The 16,030-nt window shown below is 42.7% G+C and overlaps 1 long non-coding RNA gene across 1 annotated transcript in view; it reads left to right on the forward strand.

Moving 5' to 3' along the window:
* LOC133569736 (uncharacterized) overlaps positions 1-16,030 on the forward strand; it is a 126,057-nt gene that overhangs the window by 86,171 nt on the left and 23,856 nt on the right. Inside the window, exon 3 of the long non-coding RNA XR_009809868.1 lies at positions 3,277-3,370. This is a non-coding gene — a long non-coding RNA (uncharacterized LOC133569736). The remainder of the gene's footprint in view (positions 1-3,276; positions 3,371-16,030) is intronic.

Below are 16,030 nucleotides of genomic sequence, written 5' to 3' on the forward strand. Positions count from 1 at the left end.
GTGGTGGCAATGAGAATCAGCACCTCCATGGTTCTCACCCGCAAAAGGGTGGAGTGCCATCTCCGGGTTGGGGAGGAGACCCTGCCCCAAGTGGAGGAGTTCAAGTACCTAGGAGTCTTGTTCACGAGTGAGGGAAGAGTGGATGGTGAGATCGACAGGCGGATCGGTGCGGCGTCTTCAGTAATGCGGACGTTGTATCGATCCGTTGTGGTGAAGAAGGAGCTGAGCCGGAAGGCAAAGCTCTCAATTTACCGGTCGATCTACGTTCCCAACCTCACCTATGGTCATGAGCTTTGGGTCATGACCGAAAGGATAAGATCACGGGTAGGATAGGGTGAGAAGCTCTGCCATCCGGGAGGAGCTCAAAGTAAAGCCGCTGCTCCTCCACATCGAGAGGAGCCAGATGAGGTGGTTCGGGCATCTGGTCAGGATGCCACCCGAACGCCTCCCTAGGGAGGTGTTTAGGGCACGCCCAGCTGGTAGGAGGCCACGGGGAAGACCCAGGACACGTTGGGAAGACGATGTCTCCCGGCTGGCCTGGGAACGCCTCGGGATCCCCCGGGAAGAGCTAGACGAAGTGGCTGGAGAGAGGGAAGTCTGGGCTTCCCTGCTTAGGCTGCTGCCCCCGTGACCCGACCTCGGATAAGCGGAAGATGATGGATGGATGGACTTTATCATTTTTAGAATAAGCTGCGGGCCAACAAGGTCCATATTAGTTAGGACACACCTGTTCTGTAATGAAGAATGCTGATAATTCAACCTTTATAAAGAAAACGATGCTCAGTTTTGATACACAATGAAGATGCTATTAGTGAGGACTTGGGAAAGTGAAACAATATTTTTTTTTTTTAAATATGTATATGATGTGCGTGTGTGTTTGTGTGTAAAGTTCTATAGTACAGGATACGATCAGAGAATTGGGGGGAGAAAGAGATTTGGCAAACCTACATGACAGAAATTGCTTCCAGCTTGGAAAACGAAAAGTGGAAATACCAGTGAAGGGGCAAAGATACGTGTCTATGTTACACTTCATTGCCATTGTTCGTGTTTGGGCGGTTTAAGCTGAAACACCCGCTGCAAGAGGCCTCGTCGAGGTGGGAAATGCTCACATTGCACGTGTCTGACGTGACTGAGAGTGTTGCGTTTAATGGCCTCAGTTAACCCGAGGCGGTGCATTCAGTCTGGACCCAAAGGGGCGGAAATGTTTCACAAACCTAAGATTGAAGATACGAGCATGTTTGTTTCTATCCTGCGTTCCAGTCGGATCAATTTGTCAATGACAGGCAGCTGCTTTTTTTTTATTACGTGGATGCAGAAAATTGTTACGAAAATATTTTTTAAAAAAAAGCAAATTTAATACCGTGCATTGCATTTTGCGGCACACACAGCAGGCCTAGATAGGAGGAGGAGAGAGTGTAGGTAGACAGAACATCAGAGGGTCAAATGTGCGACAAAATGAGAGCAGACAGTGTTGACTAACAGTGTTGCAACCTTGTGTGGGAAACCGCAGGTGCAGAAACACAAAAGAAGAATCCCTGTGGGATGCAGAAACTGGCAGAGAAATTTTCCGTGCAACGTTCATGTTGTTGTTACTCAGCCGGCGTTGCATTTTGTGGCTTTTAAAGCTTCGCAATCAAACACTTTTATGTTAAAGTACTGAACGGATGTTTACTGGGATAAAGTAAACATCTGTTCAGTATTTTAACATAAGTGTTTAACATTTCTCTACTGGGTTCTTTGTGGGTGTGGACAGGCTGGTCCATCCTGGATGGTCCTTGTGCCCGCCTTGATGCATGTCATACAGAAAACTGCAAGCAAGTAAAACCAAAACGTATATATGTATGGGAGGCACATGGCGTATGACCAATAGTCGCATTAGAGAATACTTGCACTTCACATGACAAAGCTACAAACAATGGGAGACCGGGCTTTCTGCTCCGCCGCTCCCAGTCTGTGGAAAGCTCTTCCTGACCACCTGAGGGCACCACAGACTGTGGATGCTTTTAAAAAAGGCTTCAAAACCCTTCTTTTTAAAAAAGCCGTCCTTTAGACATATGCATACTACTTCTAGCTATTAGGCTGTTCTAGTTTTATTTGTATTTATTTTTTATCATCTTTTTATTAATTAATTAATTAATTTTACTTAATACACTGTAGCACTTTGAGGTTGTTTGCTCAATGTAAAATGCTTTTTACAAATAAAATCTATTATTATTATTATTATTATAACCTCGTCACATCCGTTGTGTCCTGAAGCAAGACAGTTCGCCCTTGCTCCTGATGGGTGGTGGTTAGGGCCTTGCATGGCAGCTCCCGCCATCAGTGTGTGAATTTGTCAGGTTCAAACACCGATGACATCCATCAAACAGACAAGAAGCAATGAATCATGCAGAGACAGAGTTCAATTTGGCTCAATGAGGAGAGACGTTTGGGCTGTACTCTAGTTACAGAAAACAACCTACGCTCTAAAGTCCTGCCCACGTGCTCCTCTATTTATTTGGGAGGTCCCTGGTTACATCACTGAGGCTGCCACTGAAGGAAGGGAGGGTAATCTCAGCAGCCCCAGTTAGACACAATATATGACTAATAATGAAATGCAAATGCACTTTTACTCGTGATTTTGCCCTGTCTCTGCTCTGTCTGCGTCACGGCACTCGATGTTTGCCCCTGGCAGTCAGCAGGCCGATTCTGGACACAAACACTGATACGAAACGATTCGCTTTGCACAGATGGAAAAGTACAACTTCAGCACAATTGATAACAACTATAGCCACAGCCTTTAAGCATCATAGTTGTGTGATAACTTACACATTTTTAGAATGTGTCTGTGAATGGGTGAATGTTGAAATAGTTTCAAAGCGCTTTGAGTATCTTGAAGGTAGAAAAGCGCTATACAAGTAAAACCCGTTTACCTAGCAACGGAAAGTTGCGTGGCGCTAGGATCAAAACCAAAACACTAACCACAGGGAAATTATATTACCAACACAACAAAGAGTACTACTTTCGTCGTTTTGCACAGCCTGTGAGCCATAACAGGATAAGCGGGATGTGGAAAGAATACCGTGGATGGATGGACCATTTTTTTCAATGTGATTATACAAACGACCCAGAATATAACCCTTAACTAACAGAATTCAACCCGCATGAGGTGGGCCAGCTGCTCCTCACTGGGTTCTGTTTCCATGATCAATGGACACCTTGTGATGTGTCAAAAGGAGGACATCCTTTTTTTTTTTTTTTTCCCACCCACCCCAACTTATGTTTGATTCTTTGCAGATATTCATGAGTGGCCACAGGATTTGCATGGTCACTTGAGTCCAGACTGCAGGACCAGATGGATGAAAGAAGAACGCGGAAAGAACATGTTCAAGTTAGTCATTCATTTCTTCCTTTTCTTCTCACTAAATTCTCACAGTGTTGTTTGGCAGGCGGGCGTTTGCATTTCCAATATGAAAACAGAAAATGTGTACCATTTTTTGGTTAGTTTTTTTTGGCACCAGTCTAATAGGATAGCAACTTTTATATTGAAAAAGGAGGTAATAGTCAAAAATGAACAAATGTGTGAGCCACAGCTCCGGATTTGGACTTAGACAAACTTTATAGATCCACAAGGGATATTGTTCCACACAGGAGCTCAGTTACAAAGGATGGAAAGGGTAATGTTCATCGGTATTGAGATTTTTTTTATTGTTCTTGGGCATTGTGTGTAGAATTTTGAGGACAAGCATGGATTTATTCTTGTAATGAGGCTTTTGCGTAACAAAATGCGGAAAAAAGTTAGTTTTCGCTGAAATACGCTTTGAGGCAGTAAATTGTGTTTTATCCAATAACTTGATTAATAGGATAGAATAGGTCTTTATTGGCATTGGACAAGGACAATGAAACTATGGTTTTAGCACAAACCCGTTCAAGATTAGACAAACAAATGGTGTACAGGGTTTTACAGAACAGGAACGCTGATGCGTCGCCACAAGGCGCCCCGTAAAAGATGGGGGGGAAAAAAGGTAAAACGTTGGGGAAGGATGAGTAAAAAAATACAATCTGGAGTGGGCTTCTAAGGGGGCCCAGTCTGGAGTGGGAAAAAACCTCCATAGCAAAGCACATATACATATGACAACATACATCTCGAGATATCTAGCTACAGAGGGGGGGGAGTGCGGGGTCATGGTGGTAGGCCGCAGCTCTCAGGCGCTGACCATCCTTTCATCACACCTATGGGATTTAAAGTTAAAGTTAAAGTACCAATGATTGTCACACACACTAGCTGTTGTGAAAATTTTCCTCTGCATTTGACCCATCCCCTAGTTCCACCCCCTGGGAGGTGAGGGGAGCAGTGGGCAGGAACGGTGGAGCGCCCGGGAATAATTTTTGGTGATTTAACCCCCAATTCCAACCCTTTATGCTGAGTACCAAGCAGGGAGGTAATGGTCCCATTTTTATCGACTTTGGTATGACTCGGCCGGGGTTTGTACTCACAACCTACCGATCTCAGGGCGGACACTCTGACCACTAGGCCACAGAGTAGGTGGAGGGTGTTGGATTTGGGGTGGGGTGGGGTATGTGAAGTGAAGTGAATTATATTTATATAGCGCTTTTTCTCAAGTGACTCAAAGCGCTTTACATAGTGAAACCCAATATCTAAGTTACATTCAAACCAGTGTGGGTGGCACTGGAAGCAGGTGGGTAAAGTGTCTTGCCCAAGGACACAACGGCAGTGACTAGGTTGGCAGAAGCGGGAATCGAACCTGCAACCCTCAAGTTGCTGGCACGGCCACTCTACCAACCGAGCTAAACCGCTTACCGGTTGTGTAAGCCTGCATTGTGTCTCTGTTCCATGGCCTTGATGTTGTGCAGTCGCTAGTTCAAAGTCAACAACATGTGTGTGTCCATGAGAGACAAGAAGGGAAGTTGTTGTGAATTCGCTGCACTGTCCTTCGGGAGAGTTTCGAAGCCAGGGAAACAATCCAAGTGTGACAGACTTCTCAAGCCGTCGTGTGGGTTCCAAGGACCGTCAAGGAAGGACTTAGGGACTTCTTTATTTTTCAATAAAGACTGCTTTTTAGCTGCTCAGTCTGCCGCTCGTTCTTCCGCTTACCTTTCTGCTTCGGGTGTCGTCGCCTCTCTCGTGCTCTGTCTCTCTCTCTCTCTCAGCGTCAGCTTCCCTCTGGCTCCTTCTCGTCTCTCCGCCCTTTTATACAGTGAGAGAGGATAACTTAATTGTCCCCAGGTGCGCGATCCACGCACCTGAACTTGATTGCGGACAAGACAAGATATTTAATGTTAAAACTCATAAACTTTTTTTTTTTTTTGCAAATAATAATTGACTTAGAATTTCATGTCTGCAACACATGCCAAAGTAGTTGGGAAAGGGCATGTTCACCACTGTGTTACATCACCTTTTCTTTTAACAACACTCAATAAACGTTTGGGAACTGAGGAAACCAATTGTTGAAGCTTTGAAAGTGGAATTCTTTCCCATTCTTGTTTTATGTAGAGCTTCAGTCGTTCAACAGTCCGCGGTCTCCGCTGTCGTATTTTACGCTTCATAATGCACCACACATTTTACATGGGAGACAGGTCTGGACTGGAGGCGGGCCAGGAAAGTACCCGCACTCTTTTTATTTTTTACGAAGCCACGCTGTTGTAACACGTGCTGAATGTGGCTTGGCATTGTCTTGCTGAAATAAGCAGGGGCGTCCATGAAAAAGACGGCGCTTACATGGCAGCATATGTTGTTCCAAAACCTGTATGTACCTTTCAGCATTAATGGTGCCTTCACAGATGTGTAAGTTACCCATGCCTTGGGCACTAATGCACCCCCATACCATCACAGATGCTGGCTTTTGAACTTTGCATCGATAACAGTCTGGATGGTTCGTTTCCCCTTTGGTCCGGATGACACGATGTCGAATATTTCCAAAAACAATTTAAAATGTGGACTCGTCAGATCGCAGAACATTTTTCCACTTTGCATCAGTCCATCGTAGATGATCTAGGGTCCAGAGAAGCCGGCGGCGTTTCTGGATGTTGTTGATAAAAGGCTTTCGCTTTGCATAGTAGAGCCTTAACTTGCACTTACAGATGTAGCGACAGTTTTTTTTTCAGATGTGGTCCTAAGCCCATGTGGTGATATCCTTTAGAAATTGATGTTGGTTTTTGATACTGTGCTGTCTGAGGGATCGAAGGTCACGGTCATTCAATGTTTGTTTGCGTGGAGTGATTTTTTTCAGATTCTCTGAACCTTTTGATGATATTACGGACCGTAGATGTTGAAATCCCTAAATTTCTTGCAATTGCACTTTGAGAAACGTTGCTCTTAAACTGTTTGACTATTTGCTCACGCAGTTGTGGACAAAGGGGTGTACCTCGCCCCCATCCTTTCTTGTGAAAGACTGAGCCTTTTTTGGGAAGCTGTTTTTATACCCAATCATGGCACCCACCTGTTCCCAATTAGCCTGCACACCTGTGGGATGTTCCAAATAGGTGTTTGATGAGCATTCCTCAACTTTATCAGTATTTATTGCCACCTTTCCCAACTTCTTTGTCACATGTTGCTGGCATAAAATTCTAAAGTTAATGATTATTTGCAAAAAAAAAAATGTTTATCAGTTTGAACATCAAATATGTCGTCTTTGTAGCATATTCAACTGAATATGGGTTGAAAAGGATTTGCAAATCATTGTATTCTGTTTATATTTACATCTAACACAATTTCCCAACTCATAATGTTGATTTGGAGAGCAGTGGAAAAAGAGGCAACAAAAAAAAAGTTAGGACAAGATCCCTAAATCCCTAAATCCCTAAATTTCTTGCAATTGCACTTTGAGAAACGTTGCTCTTAAACTGTTTGACTATTTGCTCACGCAGTTGTGGACAAAGGGGTGTACCTCGCCCCATCCTCTCTTGTGAAAGACTGAGCATTTTTTGGGAAGCTGTTTTTATACCCAATCATGGCACCCACCTGTTCCCAATTAGTCTGCACACCTGTGTTTGATGAGCATTCCTCAACTTTATCAGTATTTATTGCCACCTTTCCCAACTTCTTTGTCACATGTTGCTGGCATCAAATTCTAAAGTTAATGATTATTTGCAAAAAAAAAAAATGTTTATCGGTTTGAACATCAAAATATGTTGTCTTTGTAGCATATTCAACTGAATATGGGTTGAAAAGGATTTGCAAATCATTGTATTCCGTTTATATTTACATCTAACACAATTTCCCAACTCATAATGTTGATTTGGAGAGCAGTGCAAAAAGAGGCAACAAAAAAAAAGTTAGGACAAGACAAAGAAGCAAGCAGGAGAAATACGGGAGAGGAAAGGGCAGCGTCCGCCCTCGATGAGTGTCAGTTAGACAGAAGGGTTTGATTAATCCGACAAACTAATCGTTCGATGACTTGAGGACCAAAACTAATATACAAGCTGCAGCCCCATCCAGCAGATGTATGCAACGATCCGAACGCAACTTTAATACGGAAGTAGATTTGGGACTCTTCTTTTTCTTCTTCCAATCCAATAATGCATCAGTGAAATTCATCTCGTTGTGAGTACGCTCCTGAGAGTCAAAGTCGCCCAAAGGGAGGAAATACAACAACCTGTTGTTTTATGATCCTAATCGTGTTTGTCAGAATTTCTGGAGATTTTTGTATTAGGTTGTAGCTGCGGGCGAGCCGTTTATTGCTGTATAAATTTTAATGTAAAACGTGTATTTTTTGGGGGGGGGGGTAGGGGGTGGCTCACACTAAAACGCCCCAAAAGCCTCGGGTTCATACGTGGCTGGCTCAAATAAACTCCCTCAACCTTTCGGCATTTTTTTTTTCCAAGCTTCTTTCCCCCACGTTATCTGGCGTTCTCTCGGACAAGATAAGCGCTAAAGGTCACTCCTTTTGACACCTGTCCTCCGGGGCTTCAAAGAAGTACATCAAGTGGACTTTGCGGACAGCAAATCAAAGATTTTAACACCAGAGTTGGTTTAAAAATCCTAACTGGAAGATAACAAAATATATACATGCAAAATAAAACAAAAAAAAAACCTCATGTTAGCTGCGAGCGCCATCCAATATGTACCGTATTTTTCGGACTATAAGGTGCACTCCAAAAATCGTTTAATTTTCTCAAAAATCGACGGTGCGCCTGATGACGAATAATTCTGGTTGTGCTTACCGATCTCAAACCTATTTTATTCGGTACGTGGTGTAATAAGTGTGACCAGTAGATGGCAGTCATACATAAGAGATACGTGTAGACTGCAAAAGCCTCGGGTTTATACGTGGCTGGCTCAAATAAACTCCCTCAATCTTTCGGCTTTTTTTTTTCCAAGCTTCTGTCCCCCACGTTATCTGGCGTTCTCTCGGGCGCGGGGGCTCCTGCCGCCGACTTTAAGACGGACAAGATAAGCGCTAAAGGTCACTCCTTTTGACACCTGTCCTCCGGGGCTTCAAAGAAGTACATCAAGTGGACTTTGCGGACAGCAAATCAAAGATTTTAACACCAAAGTTGGTTTAAAAATCCTAACTGGAAGATAACAAAATATATACATGCAAAATAAAAAAAAATAAAAAAGTCATGTTAGCTGCGAGCGCCATCCAATATGTACCGTATTTTTCGGACTATAAGGTGCACTCAAAAAATCGTTTAATTTTCTCAAAAATCGACGGTGCGCCTGATGACGAATAATTCTGGTTGTGCTTACCAATCTCAAAGCTATTTTATTCGGTACGTGGTGTAATAAGTGTGACCAGTAGATGGCAGTCATACATAAGAGATACGTGTAGACTGCAAAAGCCTCGGGTTTATACGTGGCTGGCTCAAATAAACTCCCTCAATCTTTCGGCTTTTTTTTTTCCAAGCTTCTTTCCCCCACGTTATCTGGCGTTCTCTCGGGCGCGGGGGCTCCTGCCGCCGACTTTAAGACGGACAAGATAAGCGCTAAAGGTCACTCCTTTTGACACCTGTCCTCCGGGGCTTCAAAGAAGTACATCAAGTGGACTTTGCGGGCAGCAAATCAAAGATTTTAACACCAAAGTTGGTTTAAAAATCCTAACTGGAAGATAACAAAATATATATATGCAAAATAAAACAAAACAAAAAACTCATGTTAGCTCCGAGCGCCATCCAATATGTACCGTATTTTTCGGACTATAAGGTGCACTCAAAAAATCGTTTAATTTTCTCAAAAATCGACGGTGCGCCTGATGACAAATAATTCTGGTTGTGCTTACCGATCTCAAAGCTATTTTATTCGGTACGTGGTGTAATAAGTGTGACCAGTAGATGGCAGTCATACATAAGAGATACGTGTAGACTGCAAAAGCCTCGGGTTTATACGTGGCTGGCTCAAATAAACTCCCTCAATCTTTCGGCTTTTTTTTTTTCAAGCTTCTTTCCCCCACGTTATCTGGCGTTCTCTCGGGCGCGGGGGCTCCTGCCGCCGACTTTAAGACGGACAAGATAAGCGCTAAAGGTCACTCCTTTTGACACCTGTCCTCCGGGGCTTCAAAGAAGTACATCAAGTGGACTTTGCGGACAGCAAATCAAAGATTTTAACACCAGAGTTGGTTTAAAAATCCTAACTGGAAGATAAAATATATATATGCAAAATAAAACAAAAAAAAGTCATGTTAGCTGCGAGCGCCATCCAATATGTACCGTATTTTTCGGACTATAAGGTGCACTCAAAAAATCATTTCATTTTCTCAAACATCGACGGTGCGCCTGATGACGAATAATTCTGGTTGTGCTTACCGATCTCAAAGCTATTTTATTCGGTACGTGGTGTAATAAGTGTGACCAGTAGTTTAGATTATATTATATTTGATAGTACTTTATTTATTCCGTCAGGAGAGTTCCTTCAGGAAAATTACAATTTTCAGCACAATCCCATTCAAGATCAGACAAACATTACAGGGAGACAGAACAGGATCGCTGACGGGTCTGCCGGCTTCCAGCGCCCCTTACAAAAAAGATGACATACAGGTAAACGGGGGGAGGGGATGGGAAAAAAGAATAGAAGATTAAAATAAAATTAAAAAAAAATCGGTCTTAGCCTGGGCCCTGGAGTGGGGGTGCAGACTGAGGCCAAGGGGGGGAAAAAAAGTAGATGGCAGTCATACATAAGAGATACGTGTCGACTGCAATATGATGCCAGTCACACAAGGGATACGTGTAGACTGCAATATGAGTCAAGTAAACACCAAAATTGGATGCGTTCCATTGAAAATATAGAACATTACACACGGCGCTCAAAAATCCATCAAAGTGTTTTAGTAGGACTTTGGTAAGCTATGAAGCCGCTAAGCTTGATGGATTGTACGGTGCTTCAACATTGGAGTGTTATTATGGTGTGTGTATAAGGTAAGATATACAGCGTTTTGTTTTGCAAAATTATGCAAAAAGTAGTACCTGCTGATCTATACTTGGGATCTGCATAAGTCCTCAGAATTTGCGTCTGTAGTCCGTGAAGACGATAAGCTTCTTCTTTTTCTCTATCTTCTTGTTGTGGGACATTCATCTTCCGCTGTTGCCATTTCTAATATAAAGTAGCGTAAAGTTTTTACTTACAGTAAACTCGCCATGAAAGCGCTAAAACATACCGGTGTAGTGAGTTTACATTATTCACCCGCTCTTTGAGAACTTCAGAGTTTGTCCTCCAGATGACTGCTGATTACAGATAATAAACTAGGACATGATTCAGGCTTTTTTTTTTTTTAATTAAAAGTTCAATCAAAGACAGGTGCGTTGCCAGAGGGCAATAATTGAATAGCTCTGCAAATTTTCTTTTCGGGGAAGTGAACATTTTGAACGAGTGGCTGCTGGTTTTCTGACACAGCAGGATGACGGTTTCTGTCCGAGTCTGCGGTTCCCTTCTCCTCTCAGTCATGGTTTCGATGGACTGAAGGACATTTCACACAGATCATCACATTAAAAAAAATCGCTATTGCAGTGTGAAGCAAGAGTAACAGTGTTTTGGGCTTTTTTGTTGTCTTTTTTTGGCAAATCTTGCAGGCACAGCTTGCACCTCATAGTCATATTTTTTGGTACTTGGCGCAAAGTGTACTATTAGCTTGATTAGCTATTTTTGCAAGTATAAATCTCACAGTCATATAATTTGATACAAGACGCATGCAAACTGTTGAATCATATTTTTTGTTTCTTGAGGCCAACTGTTAGCATTTCAGCGGTTGTTGCCCGACACAAGATCCCTCGTTGCAAGTCTTGAGTTGTATGTTGTATTATTTACACTAAACAAAAGTATAAACACAACACTTTAGATTTTGCTCCAATTTTTCAGGAGTTGAACTCAAATATCTAAAACCTTTGCTATATACACAAAAGACCTATTCCTCTCAAATATTTTTTCAAACCCTTCTAAATATGTGTTAGTGAGCATTTTGTCATAATCCGTGGTCCGGAGCATGTTTTTGTTGTTTTTGCTCCCTTAGTTCCTGTTTTTGTGCACACTTGTTTGTTTTCAGTTACCATGGGTGCTTATTGTTTCCACCTGTCTCTGATTGGTGCTCGGGACTGTCACCGGTTTTCCGAGCATTAATCAAAGGGACTATTTAAGCCTTCTTTTGCCAGTCAGTCGGCCTGGCTTCATTGTTTGCTTCTTACCACAGTTACGTGAGCATTCCTTATCTCCAGTCTATGGCAAGTGTTAGCTTTAGCTCCGAGTGCGATCGGCACTTTGTCCCTTCGGCTTGTTTTCTGTTTTTGTACTTATTTGATTTTTTCGAGAATAAATCATGTCCCTACCTGCACGTCCTGTCCAGAATAGTCCGTTTTCATCCCGGAGGAACGAACCCCGCAGTAAGGTGAGACCCCCCCCCCCTCAGAATACCATCCCACCTCACAGGTGTGTCATATCAAGATGCTGATTAAACAGCACAGGTGTTTTTTTTATTCTGGTTTGATATGGTTAGTTGGTATGTTTAGCACCTAGCAATACTGCGGATGCAACACTTTAGTTTTTGCTCCAATTTTTCTTTAAGAGTTGAACTCATATATCTAAAACCTTTGCTATATACACAAAATACCTATTCCTCTCAAATATTGTTCACAAATCTGTCTAAATCTGTGTTAGTGGGCATTTCTTTTTTTTTGCCAAGAATAGGTGTGGCATATCAAGATGCTGATTAAACAGCATGATTATTGCACGGGTGTGCCTTATGCTGCCCAGGATAAAAGGCCACTCTGAAATGTGCAGTTTTATCTCACAACACCATGCCACAGTTTAGAGGGAGCGTGCAGTCGGCATACTGACTGACGGAATGTCCACCAGAGCTGTTGCCCGTGAATAAAATATTAATTTATTATTCAGAGAATTTGGCAGTACATCCACCCGGCCTCACATGTAACCACACCAGCCCAGGACCTCCACATCCAGTAGGACAGCTGCTGCAACGATTGGCCTGCATAACCAAAGAATTTCTGCACAAACTGCGAGAAACCGTCTCAGGGAAGCTCATCTGCCTGCTCGTCGTCCTCATTGGGATTTTGACCTGACAGCAGTTTGTTGTCGTAACCAACTTGCTCCCATTCGATCGCGTCTGGCACGTCGGAGAGGTGTTGTCTTTACAGATGAATCCCAGTTTTCACTGTTCAGGGCAGATGGCAGACAGCATGTGTGGCATGGCGTGGGAGAGCTGTTTGCTGATGTCAGCATTGTGACTCGAGTGGCCCATGGCGGGGGTGGGGTTATGGTACGGGCAGGCGTATGTTACGGGATGGCATTTTTGAATGCCGTGACCAGATCCTGAGGTCCATTGTTGTGCCATTCACCCGAGACCATCACCTCATGCTGCGGCATAACAAAGCACGGCTTATTTCGGACGCCCTTGCTTATTTTAGCAAGACAATGCCGAGCCACATTCAGCACGTGTTACAACAGCGTGGCTTCGTAAAAAAAAGATTGCGTGTACTTTCCTGGCCCGCCTGCAGTCCCGACCTTTCTCCCATCAGAAATGTGTGGCGCATTATGAAACGTAAAATACGACAGTGGAGACCCCGGACTGTTGAAAGACTGAAACTCTACATAAAACAAGAATGGGAAAGAATTCCACTTTCAAAGCTTCAACAATTAGTTTCCTCAGTTCCCAAATGTTTGAGTGTTGTTAAAGGCCTACTGAAACCCACTACTACCGACCACGCAGTCTGATAGTTTATACATCAATGATGAAATCTTGACATTGCAACTCATGCCAATACAGCCTTTTTAATTTACTAAATTGCAATTTTAAATTCCCGCAAAGTATCCTGTGGAAAACGTCACGGAATGATGACGCGTGCGCGTGATGTCACCGGTTGTAGCGGACATGTTCTTCCAGCCCGATCCAAGCTGTAAGTAGTCTGCTTTAATGGCATAATTACACAAATTTACGGGCATCTGTGTTGCGGAATCTTTTGCAATTTGTTCAATTAATAACGGAGACATCAAAGAAGAAAGATGTAGTTGGGATGCAGTGTATTGCAAAACCAACACAGCCGGTGTTTCGTTGTTTACATTCCCTATAGATGACGGTGAAGCTTTAATATGGAACAGAGCGGTCAAGCAAACATGGTTCTCTACCACATGTCAACCGGCAGGTTTTGGTGAGAAAATTGTGGTAATAAGTTGGCTCTTACCGTAGACATGAGCGGCGCTTGTGTCGTCCCTCCTGCAGCTGTCAAAGAGGCAGCTGCGCCTCTCTTGGCTCCTCCGTGGCTTCCCTCAGAGACACTGGCGGTCACCACACCCCTCCGACTTTCAGGTGCCATAAAAACTCACTAAAACACTAGTAACACAATGAGCAGATAAGGGATTTTCCAGAATTATTCTAGTAAATGTGTCTAATAGCATCTGAATTGCTCCCACTGCCCTGTCTTTTTTTTTCTTTTTTCTAGTCCTCACTCTCACTTTCCTCATCCACGAATCTTTCATCCTCGCTCAAATTAATGGGAAAATTGTCGCTTTCTCGGTCCGAATCACTCTCGCTGCTGGTGGCCATGATTGTAAACAATCTTCAGATGTGAGGAGCTCCACAACCCGTGACGTCACGAGCACATCGTCTGCTACTTCCGGTACAGGCAAGGCTTTTTTATCAGCGATCAAAAGTTGCGAACTTTATCGTCGATGTTCTCTACTAAATCCTTTCAGCAAAAATATGGCAATAAGGCGAAATGATCAAGTATGAAACATAGAATGGACCTGCTATCCCCGTTTAAATAAGGAAATTGCATTTCAGGAGGCCTTTAAAAGAAAAGGTGATGCAACACAGTGGTGAACATGCCCTTTCCCATCTACTTTGGCACGGGTTGCAGCCATGAAATTCTAAGTTAATTATTATTTGCAAAAAAAAAAATTAAGTTTATGAGTTTGAACATCAAATATCTTGTCTTTTTAGTGCATTCAGTTGAATATGGGTTGAAAATGATTTGCAAATCATTGTATTCTGTTTATATTTACATCTAACACAATTTCCCAACTCATATGGAAACGGGGTTTGTACATACAGGTCTAGGCTACAAGGAACACTTAAATCATTGACAAATTCACAAAATCATATGTTGATTCGCTCTTATTTTACAAAAACAAGCCTCAAAACATTGCAACTTTTTTCCGCAACTTTCTGAAAAAGCGGACGCAAATTCAAAATTTCCACAAACGAAAAAACAGCAAAATCCTGATAAGACTAGTATCTTATCTCTGAATGCCGGAGTGCCATCCAAAGCATCATCGCGTTATCCTTACGCCTGAGTTTGTTCTTGCTGTCACGCCTGTGAATAAAGTTTTATGTTTGGTCATGTTATGTTTTGCTTTTTTGCGTTTTGCACTTCCCGGTTTGTTTTGTTTCCAACGTTACTCATTAGTTTCCACCTGGTCTCCAAGTCACGCCCCTGTCCTCAGTCCTCACACCTGTCACTAATCATCACAGTCATTATTTAAGCCCTCCTCGTCCTGGCAACTTTGTATCGTATCCTACATTTCCTTCTGAGACCTTAACCACGTTTTCATGTACCCGCCTTCATGCCATGCTGTTTGTTTTCTGATCACGCCACGTAAGTTTGTTTATTCATGCCTCGGTGCAAGTTTTTGGTTTGTTTAGTATCTTTTGTTTCGTTTGTATCTAGCTATGCCATCGTGTTTTTGTTTTTTGAGTATAGTCTAGTTTTTATCCGCTTTGTTTTCCCTGTTTTTGTATTATAGTGTGTAAATAAATCAGAAATGTACCTTAATTCACGCCCCAAATATTCTCTGCATCGAAGAAGCAATACAAATCCAAGTCATAGTCCTGACACTTGCGTGCTTAATGGGTTAATTTCCACCATTAATTCTTTTTAAAGACCTCAACCAGTATTATCTGCCCTCAACAATTCCTAATCGTGCCCATTCTGTGGCTGCCGGCGTCACCGTGCTATCTTTCCACCGACGCTAACCGAGCCTTATTGCCCGTTTGGTCCGGTGGATAGTGCAAATTGCTACACGTGGGAGCTGAAAGCGGCATCCGAAACTGCAACAGCCAGAGGTGTAATCAGAGGCTAATAAGCACCCGGGAAAGCGCATCCGCTCCGTTTAAAACGGACACGTGCAATCGAGTTATCTGATTGGGTCATTCAAGAGTGGTCCGCGTGGCGATTGTGAGGTGGAGACAGCTGCAGGTTGAATGCCGCAATCACTCCGGAGGAGGGGGTCTTTAACGTTTCCCAGGACATCCAGAGATGTATACCCTTTTTTTTTTTTTTAGCTTGTATGAAATTGTGTTTCAAATCAGGGGTCCCCCAACCTTTTTTGCACCAAGGACCGGTTTAATGTTGGCATTATTTTCACAGACGTGTGGCAGATAAATATAGCAAATAAATGCATGAAAATTGAATACATGAAAAAACTCACCATGACGTTGAATTAATTAATTAATTAATTGAAAAAAGATTACGGAATACAATGATTTGCAAATCCTTTTCAACCCATATTCAGTTGAATGCACTACAAAGACAACATATTTGATGTTCAAACTCATAAACTTAATTTTTTTTTGCAAATAATAATTAACTT

This window comes from Nerophis ophidion, linkage group LG15 (genome assembly GCF_033978795.1).
Source record: "Nerophis ophidion isolate RoL-2023_Sa linkage group LG15, RoL_Noph_v1.0, whole genome shotgun sequence".
Classification (NCBI taxonomy): domain Eukaryota; kingdom Metazoa; phylum Chordata; class Actinopteri; order Syngnathiformes; family Syngnathidae; genus Nerophis; species Nerophis ophidion.